The sequence below is a fragment of the Dermacentor silvarum genome, chromosome 2 (assembly GCF_013339745.2).
Source record: "Dermacentor silvarum isolate Dsil-2018 chromosome 2, BIME_Dsil_1.4, whole genome shotgun sequence".
NCBI classification, from domain to species: Eukaryota; Metazoa; Arthropoda; class Arachnida; order Ixodida; family Ixodidae; genus Dermacentor; species Dermacentor silvarum.
Genome location: NC_051155.1, coordinates 71,476,155 through 71,488,492, shown reverse-complemented (window position 1 = coordinate 71,488,492; position 12,338 = coordinate 71,476,155). Strand labels below are relative to the sequence as shown.

General features: G+C 43.4%; 1 long non-coding RNA gene across 1 annotated transcript; it reads right to left on the bottom strand.

Annotated features, from left to right (window-relative positions):
* Positions 1 to 1,193: 1,193 nt before the first annotated feature.
* LOC125943058 (uncharacterized) lies at positions 1,194 to 5,545 on the bottom strand. Its single transcript, XR_007465523.1, has 3 exons — positions 5,418 to 5,545; positions 4,375 to 4,495; positions 1,194 to 1,305 (listed from the first exon to the last, which is right to left on the bottom strand). It is a non-coding gene; the product is annotated as an uncharacterized LOC125943058 (long non-coding RNA).
* Positions 5,546 to 12,338: the final 6,793 nt, after the last annotated feature.

Below are 12,338 nucleotides of genomic sequence, written 5' to 3'. Positions count from 1 at the left end.
CAACCTACTGCAAAGTGCTTGGTATGAAGAAATAATTCTTTGCATTAAAAATGCTCAAATCCAGCACATGCAATATTTACTAAGTGCTTTTCACACACCTAAAATGCTCTGTGGTGGAGCACGGTGGTGGCTTTGCCACAAGGTTGACGTGCATAACAGTAAAGAGTAATGCAACAGCGGCTTTTTCACATAACCAAGGTTCATTGCGGTGCAGCACAGTACAACAACCGCGGCTTCCACACAAAGCTAAGGTGCATAATGCTACAGGAAGATGCAGCAGTGTCTTCACAGACACAATGTAGAGGCTGTTTGCGTGCACTTCAATGATTTTATAATTGGCTAAAGTGGTTGTGAATCTTGCGACCATAATGTTTTTAAAACGAAGCTTTATATGGCTAAGCGAAACGAAAAAGCGTGTGTCTGTCGCCTGTGTACAGATAACTATCATCATCAGCATTGGCTCGAGCACCGTCTCTTACGCAGCTGGCTTGTTGGCGCCCCTCTGGTTTCACTCATGCCACTGCTCCCGCGTTCGTTGTCTTCTTCCACAGCTGGCTCCGTTGCGGCTCATAATTCCAGCGTAGAATTTCACTTCTCTTGTGCCTTCTTAATGGGGAGGCCGCATGAGCCATTGCTTAAGGAGGTATGAGCCACTCATTATCTTACGTGACGGACAGATTTAATTTTGAAGCAATTTAATTTCAAAGAATCGCAAGCGGCAATGGCGGGCATATGCTGCTAACCACACCGCCAAGCAAACATGAGACGTCGAACGCAGGCGACAATGGCGGACACACCATCAAGTGACGTCGTTCTCTACGTCGCAGCCGAACGTGTGTGTAACCTCATTAAGAAACACAAAGACGTAATTAACCCAGTCATAAACACCGCGGCCGCTCGTTTCAGCTTTGCTGGTTAACCATCTGTATGGAGTGCTTGGGCAATGATTTTTTCTTTTCTTGTGTGTTTTTTTTCCTTCACTTTTCAGACTGCAGAATGCTTATTTCTACATTATATTAGGGCAAATAAGTAGCTTTTTATTTTCAACACCTTTTAAACAGTGCGTAGTAATAGTGACCACAGTATATTAGTGAAAATATAAAAACATTTGCATAATGCAGAACAATAAGTTTTGCATCTAGGATCACTGACTGTCACTTACTGAGTGCACATAAAAAGCACTTCCAAAAGGTGGGCTCAAATGCTCAAACTTCAGTCACAGGATGCATTCTTGGCGTTCACCAAAATATGGGCCATGACCCTGACACTGCCTACATCAGATTCACCTTGCAGTTGTGAAGTGGCCTATGAAATTCACAACTAGATGTGAAATCATTTTAAAGTAAAGTACATGCTATAGTTTGTACCTGCAGTTGTGCCTGTTCACTGCATAACTGGCACTATCTAGCACACTTGTGATAAAAACATTTCCCCAAAAGAAAGGCGCTCCTTTTTGTAAAGCTTCCGTGACTGTATATCAGGTCTGATACAGGCACAAGATCACAAAAAGGGTCTGAGAATCCAAGACCCATTTCCTTGAGGCAAAGACCTCAAATTTAGCATAGAGCCAGTAACCAGGAACAGTCAGTCCTACTCACACATGCCTATTTTATTTTCTCATTTAGTTTCAGGTTCACCTAAATTATTGCCATCATGATAGCCATCAAATAATATGGTAGCATCAATTTTTGTATTATTCATTTAAGCATTGAAATCTAAAAGCTTGCAGCAGAGTGAAAGGTCAGAAGGACAAGGGAAGAGAGGGGAGGCATCATACTCTAAAATTTCATATTTTTAGTGGGTTGCAGGGTAATGGAAATTGGCAAGCACTACTTGAGCGACAAGGCCACTGGACACAGGAAAAGCAGATTTAGCTGAAACACAGCAGCCTGTAAGAAAGAAAGGCAACAATCATTCTTTGCGATGCTTGGTCTGAATCACTGTTTTACATGCCATCGGTGATCACGAACATGCTGGAGGTGAAGCATATGCTGTGGCTCATTTTGCGTCACCTGTGCAATTATCTTACTAAAATCATTTGTGAAAAAGCATGCCAACAATATCAGAATTGAGCACCATGTGTGTCATGAAGCATCACATCACAGCCACAAGAACGTTCAGGTGTTGCCAGAAGTAACCTGAACAATGAGGACACATCTATAGCGGCACAACTTTAACTAAATGCCTTGGAAGGAAGATTCACTGAGCTAACCCCCCCCCCCTCCCCCATCTACGGCAACCCAACCAAAAATCTCGAGCACCCTCTGAAGAAGACGCGAAAAGGCACTCAATGTGCACATTACAGGGTTGCAGTGCCCAATGTATCATTTATGCTATGCTGTGTTTGATACCTACAAATTGTGATTTAAACATAAGAAACACAGGAGCCTATAGTCATGTTTCTTTCTATGCTCGATCGAGTTCTCAGTTATGGATAGCTTAGCAAACTAATTACTAATTAGTGACTATGTAGCGACAAAGGCAGGCACCAACAAAGGATGTGAAAGAAGACGGTTGTTGTTGTTCGTGCTCACTCTGCTTGGCCATGGAACAAGCCCCTTCTGTGATAAATCACATAAATCACGCTTAGAGCTAAATTTGCACACACATTTATTGGGCGTGCTGGTTCTATTGTTCAACCTTGAACTTTGTGTCGGGACTCTACCGCCAGTCTTGGCTATGCCTGACCACAAGGAACGGCAAGATGCCACCTCACTCCCAGATGTCAAATGATGTGGCGTGTCAAGGCAGCAAGACTGTGTTGTATTCAGCAATACTGACAACCATATTGTGGAGCACCGGCTTTCCTCCTATGTACAGTCTGTTTCACACTTAGGGGAAATCTCGGAGCGCATTGCATTGCGATGCGGCGAGCGCTGGAGTCGGGCGCCGGAAGCAGCTCACGCAGGCGCAGATGCTCAAGGCGCATTATCTTGCGTCGAGCTGTCGACGCAGTTGGTGGCCAGCCGCGTCGAGCAGCCAACGCGGTTCAAGATAACGCGCCTTGAGCGTCTGCGCCTGTGCGAGCTGCTTCCGGCACCCGACTCCAGCGCTCGCCGCATCGCGATGCAATGCGCTCCGAGATTTCCCCTAAGTGTGAAACAGACTGTACAACACGACACATCAGCAGAATAAGAACAAGGAAATGCCCCACACATGTGCACGGCGCTAAACTGGACACACTACCTGCAAGAGAGAATGAGGGAGAGTGAGCTTCCACGTCACTCGAGTACCTGCTTACAAATGTTTTTTTTTTTTTGGCACAGCATCAAAGCTGCGATTGAGGTAATGCCCAGCACCATATCGAATATAAAGCACAATAGGCCAACATAGAGAAACCAAAAACAACTGCACGCACAACGCGTGACCAAAGCAAACACAACAGCTGCTTTATATGTTGCATATGAGCTGAAATGGGTGAATCTCAACCTCTGCGAGTGTCACATAACATCTGAAAGCATTAGCTGCTACGAGAGAACCAGTGCGGTTAATCTGGCGAGCTATGCATGCATCTGTAGCCTAATATGCAAAGAATTGGGCTGCTGCACTAGAGACTCGTGTTCAATACCCACCATCAGGAGCATTACTAATTATTAATGAAGCTACCTGGGCAGGTGTACTAAGAAATTCAAAAATAGATCATGATAATGCTTTGCATTAAGAGACAACTTGCTGCCGGTTGGAGCTTAACCCACATTTTCTGCTTTGCGCTTGCGATGCTCTACCAAGTGAGCTATGTCAGATGTCCATTTTCTTGGATAGTTGCACATGTGTACCAAACTTTGTCCTGGAAGTGCTAGGCAGCAGAACAGCCATGATGGCAGATGTGAAGTATCCTTTAAACCCCTGACATTAAATACAACATTATCTTAAAAGCACGCAACTGGCCAATGAACACGTGTTCTACCTTGAGGCAATAAGGCTCCCAATGTCGAGACATTTGCATTTTATGAGCGACAAAAATCAGGGGAACCACGGAGCTCAATTTCTTGTTAGTAACAAGCACGTGATGGCAACAGACAACGAAGCAACAGTGGCTGCATAGAAAAATGGGCTACAGCTCATGACAAGCATTGGCAACTCACAATAGAATTCTTTCTCTACAATTTATTGTCTCAAGACACCTCGAAGCAAAGTTTGTGGATTTACTTTTAGTATGTCTTTTGCGACTGCAAATTTAAATGCATGTAATACTTTGTGGCAACTTGGAACATCTTAATGTTTAGCATCTCCATACTTTAAATCTGTGGACAAGCTTTGCTACCTTTTTAGAACAATAATTACTTGGTGTCATACATGATGACTCAAACCACTATTAGTTAAAGCAACCTTCAAAGGAGCAGAAGCATTCCCTCAGCAAACAGATATACATACCAGGTTTACACTGAGCAAACTAAGCAGTACTTGTGGCCACTTGCTTTCAACAAGGCAGAAACAGGTCAGATGTTGACAAAGACAACAAATATAAGGTGCGGCCAAAAGAAATAAGCAGAAGCTGTAAAGACAGCAGCAGCACAGTGAAACAAATTAGACAAATGTGCACACGGCAAGCGTTCCTGAAGAACGTCACTGCCGCAGTTAGAAGCTAATCCTCCTACAAGAAAAAAAAAAAGATTGTTTTGTTGTAAACAGCACGTGTGTGGAGTTGCTTGATATTATAAAAACAGCACAGACAACAAGTAAGGCAGACACAGTATTTGTATCATCTGCCTTCCTGCTGTTTTTACAATGTCGATTACGGTTGCAAAGGTACGCACATGATCTACGAACAACGAAAGCAACGGACGTGAATTAAGGTGAGCTGAATTCGTACACTCATATATGTTTAATTTTGAAGGTGCCCGTAAAAGCGACAGCAGCAGTAATGCGGGTTTGTTTAACAGCTTGCTCACAACGTACACATTGCACGATTTAACTCCACGGCTCTCAAAAGAGTTGCCAAGAAGCTGTAAGTGAAAGAAATATACGCTTTCGTTATCTCACTGCAACAAATGAAAGCCTCTGACGCCCCTACCGCGGTCAGCGCAAGCAGTGAGCAAGGTAATTGAATGCAGCCATGTATTGCATGGGTAAATAAGAGGCGCATAGCGTAGTCATCCCATAGAGATGGAGAAAGGAAGACCTACGCACGAGATATATACCAAAGGACTGCATACACCGATAGAGCTAGTTGAGTGCATGCATTTTCTGGCGCGTGAACGCTTCCGCCGTTCGTTTTACATCGGAGTAACGCGTAGGAACTGCGATAGTACTTGTTGAAGGCACGAACGAATAAATTATCCCGCGATCACTACGAGACATGCGACAACCGTTTTGTGCTCCTTCGAATTTCGAGATCACATCGGCCACTGCTCAAATGCGCAACCGGTTGTTTTTACAAGTGTCAGCTAGAGAACGGGCAATCGCACGACACTCACCTTTGCTCCAAATGCGTCGCGGCAGCTGAGCAACAAATGTCATCAAGCCCAACCCCGCAATGTCCGCAATTTCAGCTTCTAAGCAAGTGCAAAAAACGAAACTTGAATGCTCACAATGCGCGCGTGAACGAGGAGCGAGCCCTAATGTCTGAGTTCGAGAGTAACTATTTCAAAAAGCAAAAAACAAACAACAATGTGACGTCACCTCCGGCAAAGGAGAGTTGTTCTCCTTTCTCACCTTCTCTCAGCTCACGCATGCGCAGAGACATCGGAGCCCTCGGGGGCGACGTTCAGGCCATGATTTCAAGTATGATTTGGATCACGGTGTAAAAAGGAAGGTGATCCGACGGCGGCGCGAGGCGCGGCCACTTAGTGTGACTCTACGCACGCTGCTGCCGCAAGGGGCAGCACCTGTTCCGGGGGCCACTTTTTCGCTCGCTTTGCTGGCGCTTTTATGTGCACGCGCGGCAAAAGTGCTTTATTTCGATGAATATATGTCGTTCGCCTGCTTAAAACGACTCTACTTGGTTGGAGGAACGTCCATTTATATTTCTGCCGACATTCCGATTGACTCCGACGCGGCGAGCAGCGGTAAGCGCAGCGCGCCGTCTGCTCGAGCAGACGACGCGTCTCTCTCGTGTTCGAAATGACAGTATTTTGACTGTAAGTGGCATGAAACCTTCTACCTGCTCAGGATTTGGCGTCTAAATAACGAGAAATTGCATATCTTTAGGTATGGGTGTTTAAATGCTGACGGAGGTTGTAAATTATCCACTGTTGTGCCGCTCCTCCAAGGCCTCCTAAACACGTGCTGCCCCTAGCGGCACACCTTCAAACAACGAAAATAGTGGCCTTGAGAACACACCACAATGTACTATCGACCAAAAAAGTTTACGGACCAAGGGACCTGACGAAAAAGCTGAATATCTCCACAGCCTGGTATTCCCATTTCCTGCCTCTACTGGTATACGTGAACAACATTGTGATGTGCAGTTTTACTGGCTACTTTTAAAGGCTGCTCGGGTATTAAGCGTTTTCTGAGAGTCCGTAAACTTTTTGGTCGATAGCACTTTAGCCATAGTCTAATAATAGTCTAACATAGTAAATTTCATGATGGACTAGGTTTTCATGCAGTTAATCTTAGAAGCCTGCCATTGTGTTTGTTATCTACATGTGTGCCGCCACCATTCTTATCGAACACAAGCTATAGCTGGAAAGTGCATAACCGGGCCACTTGGTATAGGTTCATCGTTGTTTGAAAACGCAAACGCACAATGATGAACTTGCACTCATTGTCTTGTTCAGACTGTTCTTTTCAATTTTTGTGTTTGCGGTTCCAAACAACCATGAAGCTATAGGAGCTCTGAAATAATGAGAACTTTTTTCACATTTTTTAAGCAAAAGGATTGTCTTGTAGTAAGCATGCTTCGGTCAATAAGGCATGTGCCATATGTGTAGAATTTGGCTCCACCTTGAAATTGTTCATTTAAACTGCTTGTTCAATCATCTGCTGATAATGAACTGTAACTTTGGGTCGATACAAACAGCCCATTGAAGTTGAATATGCCTTGAGCTTGGGAAGTAATCCACTAGACAAAATATAATTGTGTGTCCCCCTATGGTGGCTCCATGGATGTGGTGTTCTGCTGCTAAGCAAGAGGTCGTGGAGATCGCAGAGTTCTTACGGGCGGCCTACAACACGAAAATGCAGTAAAGTGGAGCCTTGTTTGCATACTGCGGTTCCAAATTAAAGACTACGCAGTGACACGCACAAGCTAGAAGTGATACTAGTGCAGATTTTATGTAAACAATGTGCTACATCTGTGCTTGGAAAACCACAATGAAAAATGCGCATGAACGTGATCCGACACGCTTGCACGAGACAAATAGGCATAGTCAAATGACCGATGGTTGACATACTCGCTAAAAAGGGCCGAGAACAAAACTTGAATTTGTAAAGATCCACCGCGGGTTCTGTGCAGGTTGATACGGGAAATCTATTGTGTTGTCACTGTTCTAAAGTTCCCTGGTTTTATCGGGCATGCGCGTGCACACCTTGGAAAATGCTGACAGAACTCTGCTACTTCATCTTTAGCTTACGTTCTCTTACTCTGGAAGGGTTGCAGCAACATACGACAGTGTATGAGACCATTTATTTGGTGCACACTTCCAACAGGATGCGCATTCTTGTCCGCGCTACAGAGTGCACCAACAAGACGTGCTTGCCCGGTCACTGTCATTCATGCGTACACCCTATTGAATGCACACAGCATGAGCTGCAAGTTATGTGGCTTTAACCGTATTTTTTTTACCCACTTAGGTGCATCTGAACAGCCAATGGATACCATGCCCACTCTGTAACGACCAGTGCTTTTAATGAAACAGCACAGCAGAATAGTCAACCACGTGAGGCACCTCAGACAGCATATGCAGTGGGTTGTGACGGATTTAATGATTTCATCAGCATTTTCACTGGATGCAAGGCTGTGAATCTCTTGTATGATGCATGTGTGGAAAAGAAACCCAACATCCGGTGCACATGCCTGCTTGAAACAGTCGGGCATATCCCATTAGTTGAGTGCCCCCGTGTCGGCATTTGCTGATGTGATCCCAGCTATCTTCACCCATTACATTCTGCTGAATTTACTGCAGCCACCCTTTGGAAAAATAACACATGGCAATTATTTCAAGGTAATTAGTTCTCCTATACAGAAAAAATACCATTAGCAGTACTCGTGGGTGATAATCTGCCACTTTGCAATGGTGGCGAGCATAAATACCACTAGCTGCAGTAACACCAGTTTTGAAATTAGGAAGCAACATTCTTGCAGCTAGACTTTATGTGTACTATGTTTCATGCAACGTCAGTGTTCAGAATAAAAGCATTTGAGCACTGCAAACTGTAGTTTTTTTTTCTTCTAGACGTACATATGAACACATTCTTGATATAAAAAGACATGCAGGGCTGTATTACAGCACAGAAATGTTTGGACAATTCAAGCTCATTAATTCAGAATGTAAGTTTGAAAATTCTAAGGAATGAAACCATTCTGTTTTCAGTGCACTGAAGTACACAAAGTGCACTTCAGCCACCAAATGCAATTGACAAGGTTGATAACATTTATGAGTTATGACGGCACTGCAGTTAACTTTGTGTTGGCAAGCACATGAATTTCGGGTTCTGCAAAAAATGGAATGTGCCTTGCACCTGTACAGGACATTTCATGCAACAATCAAAAAAGGATACATAATTGGCAAACAGGCTTCTCAGAATAGCTTTTTGCACAGCACTTAGTTAACATAATTTGTTATGCAATGCTTTCTTTAATATTTGTTTCAGGACATAAGTTGTACTTAAAAAATTTTGAAAGCTGTTCAGAAACACCGAATGCAAGCTGAAGAATGTGTTCACATACAACCACTTCAGGGGGGCAGCCTTTTTCTGGTCACTCAAGACCTCAAAGACTGCTGTCAGGGAGGAGTGTGGCTGTTGCAGTGGGTGAAAAGTGCAAAAAAAATAAACGAACACTACAAAAGTGCTTTATACCTGTTCAAGCATGAACTAAAGCCAAGTACTCAAATTGCCATATTAACAAGGAATGTTGAAATCTTGTGCATCAGACATTGGTAATTTTTTACAAGATGCCTCAATCACACTGGTGAGCCTATGCAGTTTTTTTTTATTTGTCGCCAGAAGTGCCCACACTGCTATCCGTCACTCCTATTCTTTGAGCGGACAGTAGACACAGATTACTGCAAGTGAACTATTCTGACCCGAGAGCATGGGCTCAATTTTTACCAATGTGCCTAATTTTAGAAACCGATTGATGGAATCGCTATACTAAACAAATGCCACAAGCATATTCAAAATGGTATGCTTATTGGAGAGCATACACAAAAAATATGTAGTGTAGAAATTTGGTCTTACTGCTCTGCCAGAATTTTTTTTCAAGTGGTAATGACGTAAAAAAAGAAGTGAACGTGACTTCTGTAGCTGGTGGGACTACAATTACACCTAACTACCATCTGGGATTAAAATTATTCATGCAGGGGGGCCTCAGTAAGGTACATCTCAAAACGAGGTATTGCACCGTAGTTTAGTTTGCACCGTAGTTTAGTCTGGTCAGGTAAGATCATTGTTAAAAATGGAGGAAGTCATTGACCATGGCCGAAACAAAAATAAAATAGCGTTTCGGTATCCACAGGAATCCCTTGTTCATAAAAGAATGCCTGCTGAGAACGTTCTTGATGGTTCTTAAGTAGCATTGAGCGCATGATGCAAAGCTCTGAAGTACATGTGGATTAAAATGCTAGATGATCTATTGATTGTTTTACTTGTTTGAATTATTAGTGATTCGAGATGGAGCCTCATTGTCCATTTCTTCTCTGTGGCCACGATGCGGGCGTTGTACTAGTTTATCTTCTGACTCGTCGTCTCGGCATGCTCTCCGAGGGCATTTGTAACTGTGTGGCCTTTGGCGACATTTTTGTGCTGCTTGAGACGCCGCCAGAAATATCTGCTAACAAGGGATCCATATGGATCCCGAAACATCATTTTTATTTTGGCCAAGTTCAGTGACAAAAGCAATTTTTAACAAAGTAGTACACCAAGTGCCATTCCAAAGTCTTTGCACGACTTTTGGGGCGTTTTTTATTTCATTGCTCTCATTGTCCAACCTTTGTGAGCACGAGCACACGAAGAAGTGCTTTGTAGGCATCTGGCACTAAAGCGTCCAAGGGAAGAGACTGGCGATGACATGCAGCTAGATTGTCAGAATGTCTTCCCCTTTTGGCAGGCCTCTCTTGTCAATGTTACCAGAAATCAATGCTTTCACAACATCCATGAGGAAATTCAAATGCGAGTGATTTGCATACCGGCCCTTTTGTACAAAATAAATGCGCTGAAAATGGCCTTGTAGAGGCAAACATAGCAGATTGTTTACATCAACTTGCATTTATTGTCTGAAATATCTTCTTTATAGGAGGATTCGGAGATAAAATTCAGAAGATCAGCAATATCGCTGTCACTTTCGAACAAAGTTAACTTCAGAGTAAGAAACTTCAGTAATTGCCCACTTTCTTCACGGCAAGTTCCAGTCACATGGGGCGCCTGACAATGAAAACAGCAATTATTTATTCTCAACTTTAAAAATACTTCTGCAATAATTTCGATTTCTTGTAGAACCATCTGCGACGAAAAAAATTGAACCAGAGGCATGGACATGCCTAGATTGCAAGATAAATTAGCCCTTTTTACTGCAGACAAACTAGGCTCCTCTATGGTAGCAGGTATGCAAAGCGTGTGGATGAGTTCTGCTTGTATACGGGAGATAAACTGTGCCTACTCCTCTGGGATTTGGAGCGCTGTCACCTGTCTGCCAAGTAAAGCAAGCCGACCCAGAAACGGTGTAATAATAAAGGAGACTGCATAGTCAAAGATGGTGACTTTGTGGGCCGATCATAACATTAGAGCACGCAGGTCAGCAGAATAAGTGGACACACAAATTTTTTCAGAATACACAAGCACACTCATCAGCGCTCTCGTTCCTACTCACACCCACTCACATGCATTCGCACTTTCTTCCACTAACACTTCCTGGCACCCATTCACGTGTGTGAATGCGAAAATTTATTCACCTTCACTTGCATTTATAAGTCAACTAGCACTCACCCTTTCCCATATACTTACGGGTGCTCACTCACAAACGTCTACTAGCTAGCTGACCATTATACTTCCACTCCCACTTGTTGGCACTTGCATATACTCACGCCTGTCATCACTCGCTCTCACAAGTGTGAAATGAGTGAGTGTACTTATGAACATGTCAACCTATACCAGAGCATGCTGTAGCCTCGCAGGAGTTCAAATGTGATTCATAACACGGTCTGACCGTGATAATGCTATTGCATTACAGCTGTACAGTAGTATGTGGACCTAGCTTCCTTCTCCAGGTTTGATGCTAAGTAGACATAAGTAATCTCTTGCACAACTGTTGCACAGAGAAGGCAAGCACAAAGAACAGCTGTGACGTCAACACATGGGAGTTTATTCTTGTAGGTCAGCGGGACCCTAAAAGACATTTACCAAATCTTGGTTGGAAGGTGGAGTCGATTGTTTCTATGCAAACAGTTTTCGACATGTTAAAATTCAAACGTTACATTTCATACTTCTTAGTACATACACTCATGCTTGCAATTCTACTTGCACTGTGACACCAACAACCTCTCGGTATTTAGCGAGTTGGAAGCAGCTGCGGGTATGGATATGCTGAAATGTGAAGCAGTGACTTTAATTTCAATCAATAAATAAAGAAAGCTTAATTCATCATCGTGTATTGCTCGAACACATTCTTGCCATTAGCACAGCATATACTTAACATCTACAATGCAACATTACATGACACAACACATTTAGCATAAGCGCAAGCTTCTACATCAAAGCTTCATATCCAGTGATTCTCACAGTGCACTGGAGCCTTCAAGAATGCTCTCAAATAGAATGGAGCCCGAGAAGCTTATGTGATGCAGACGTAGCTTTAGTGTAATGTGCACTTGCCAGTTTCTACTGTGCAAGTGTATGAACAGCTGAATACAGTTAACGAGTCGGCATTACACAGAATATTATTCTGCATACGGAAGCTGGTCGTGGTGATAATTTTTAGTGAAAAGTGTGGTGACAATTGTGTGCATTGGTTTGAAGAGGATAGCAGTAGGGCAAAGCTGCGAGATTGTAAGCACGCCGCAGCCTTGAGTCTGGCCTGGTGGAAGAACGACGTGTTCAATAAAATTTCGGCATTAGAATGGTAGGACTTGGATAAGGCCAAGATGGAAGTACTCCATGGAGTAAAATGAAATACCTAAACTGAAAAGCAAGTATCTTCGCGTACGTTTGGCGATTTATTCGCTGCAGATCTACGGCCT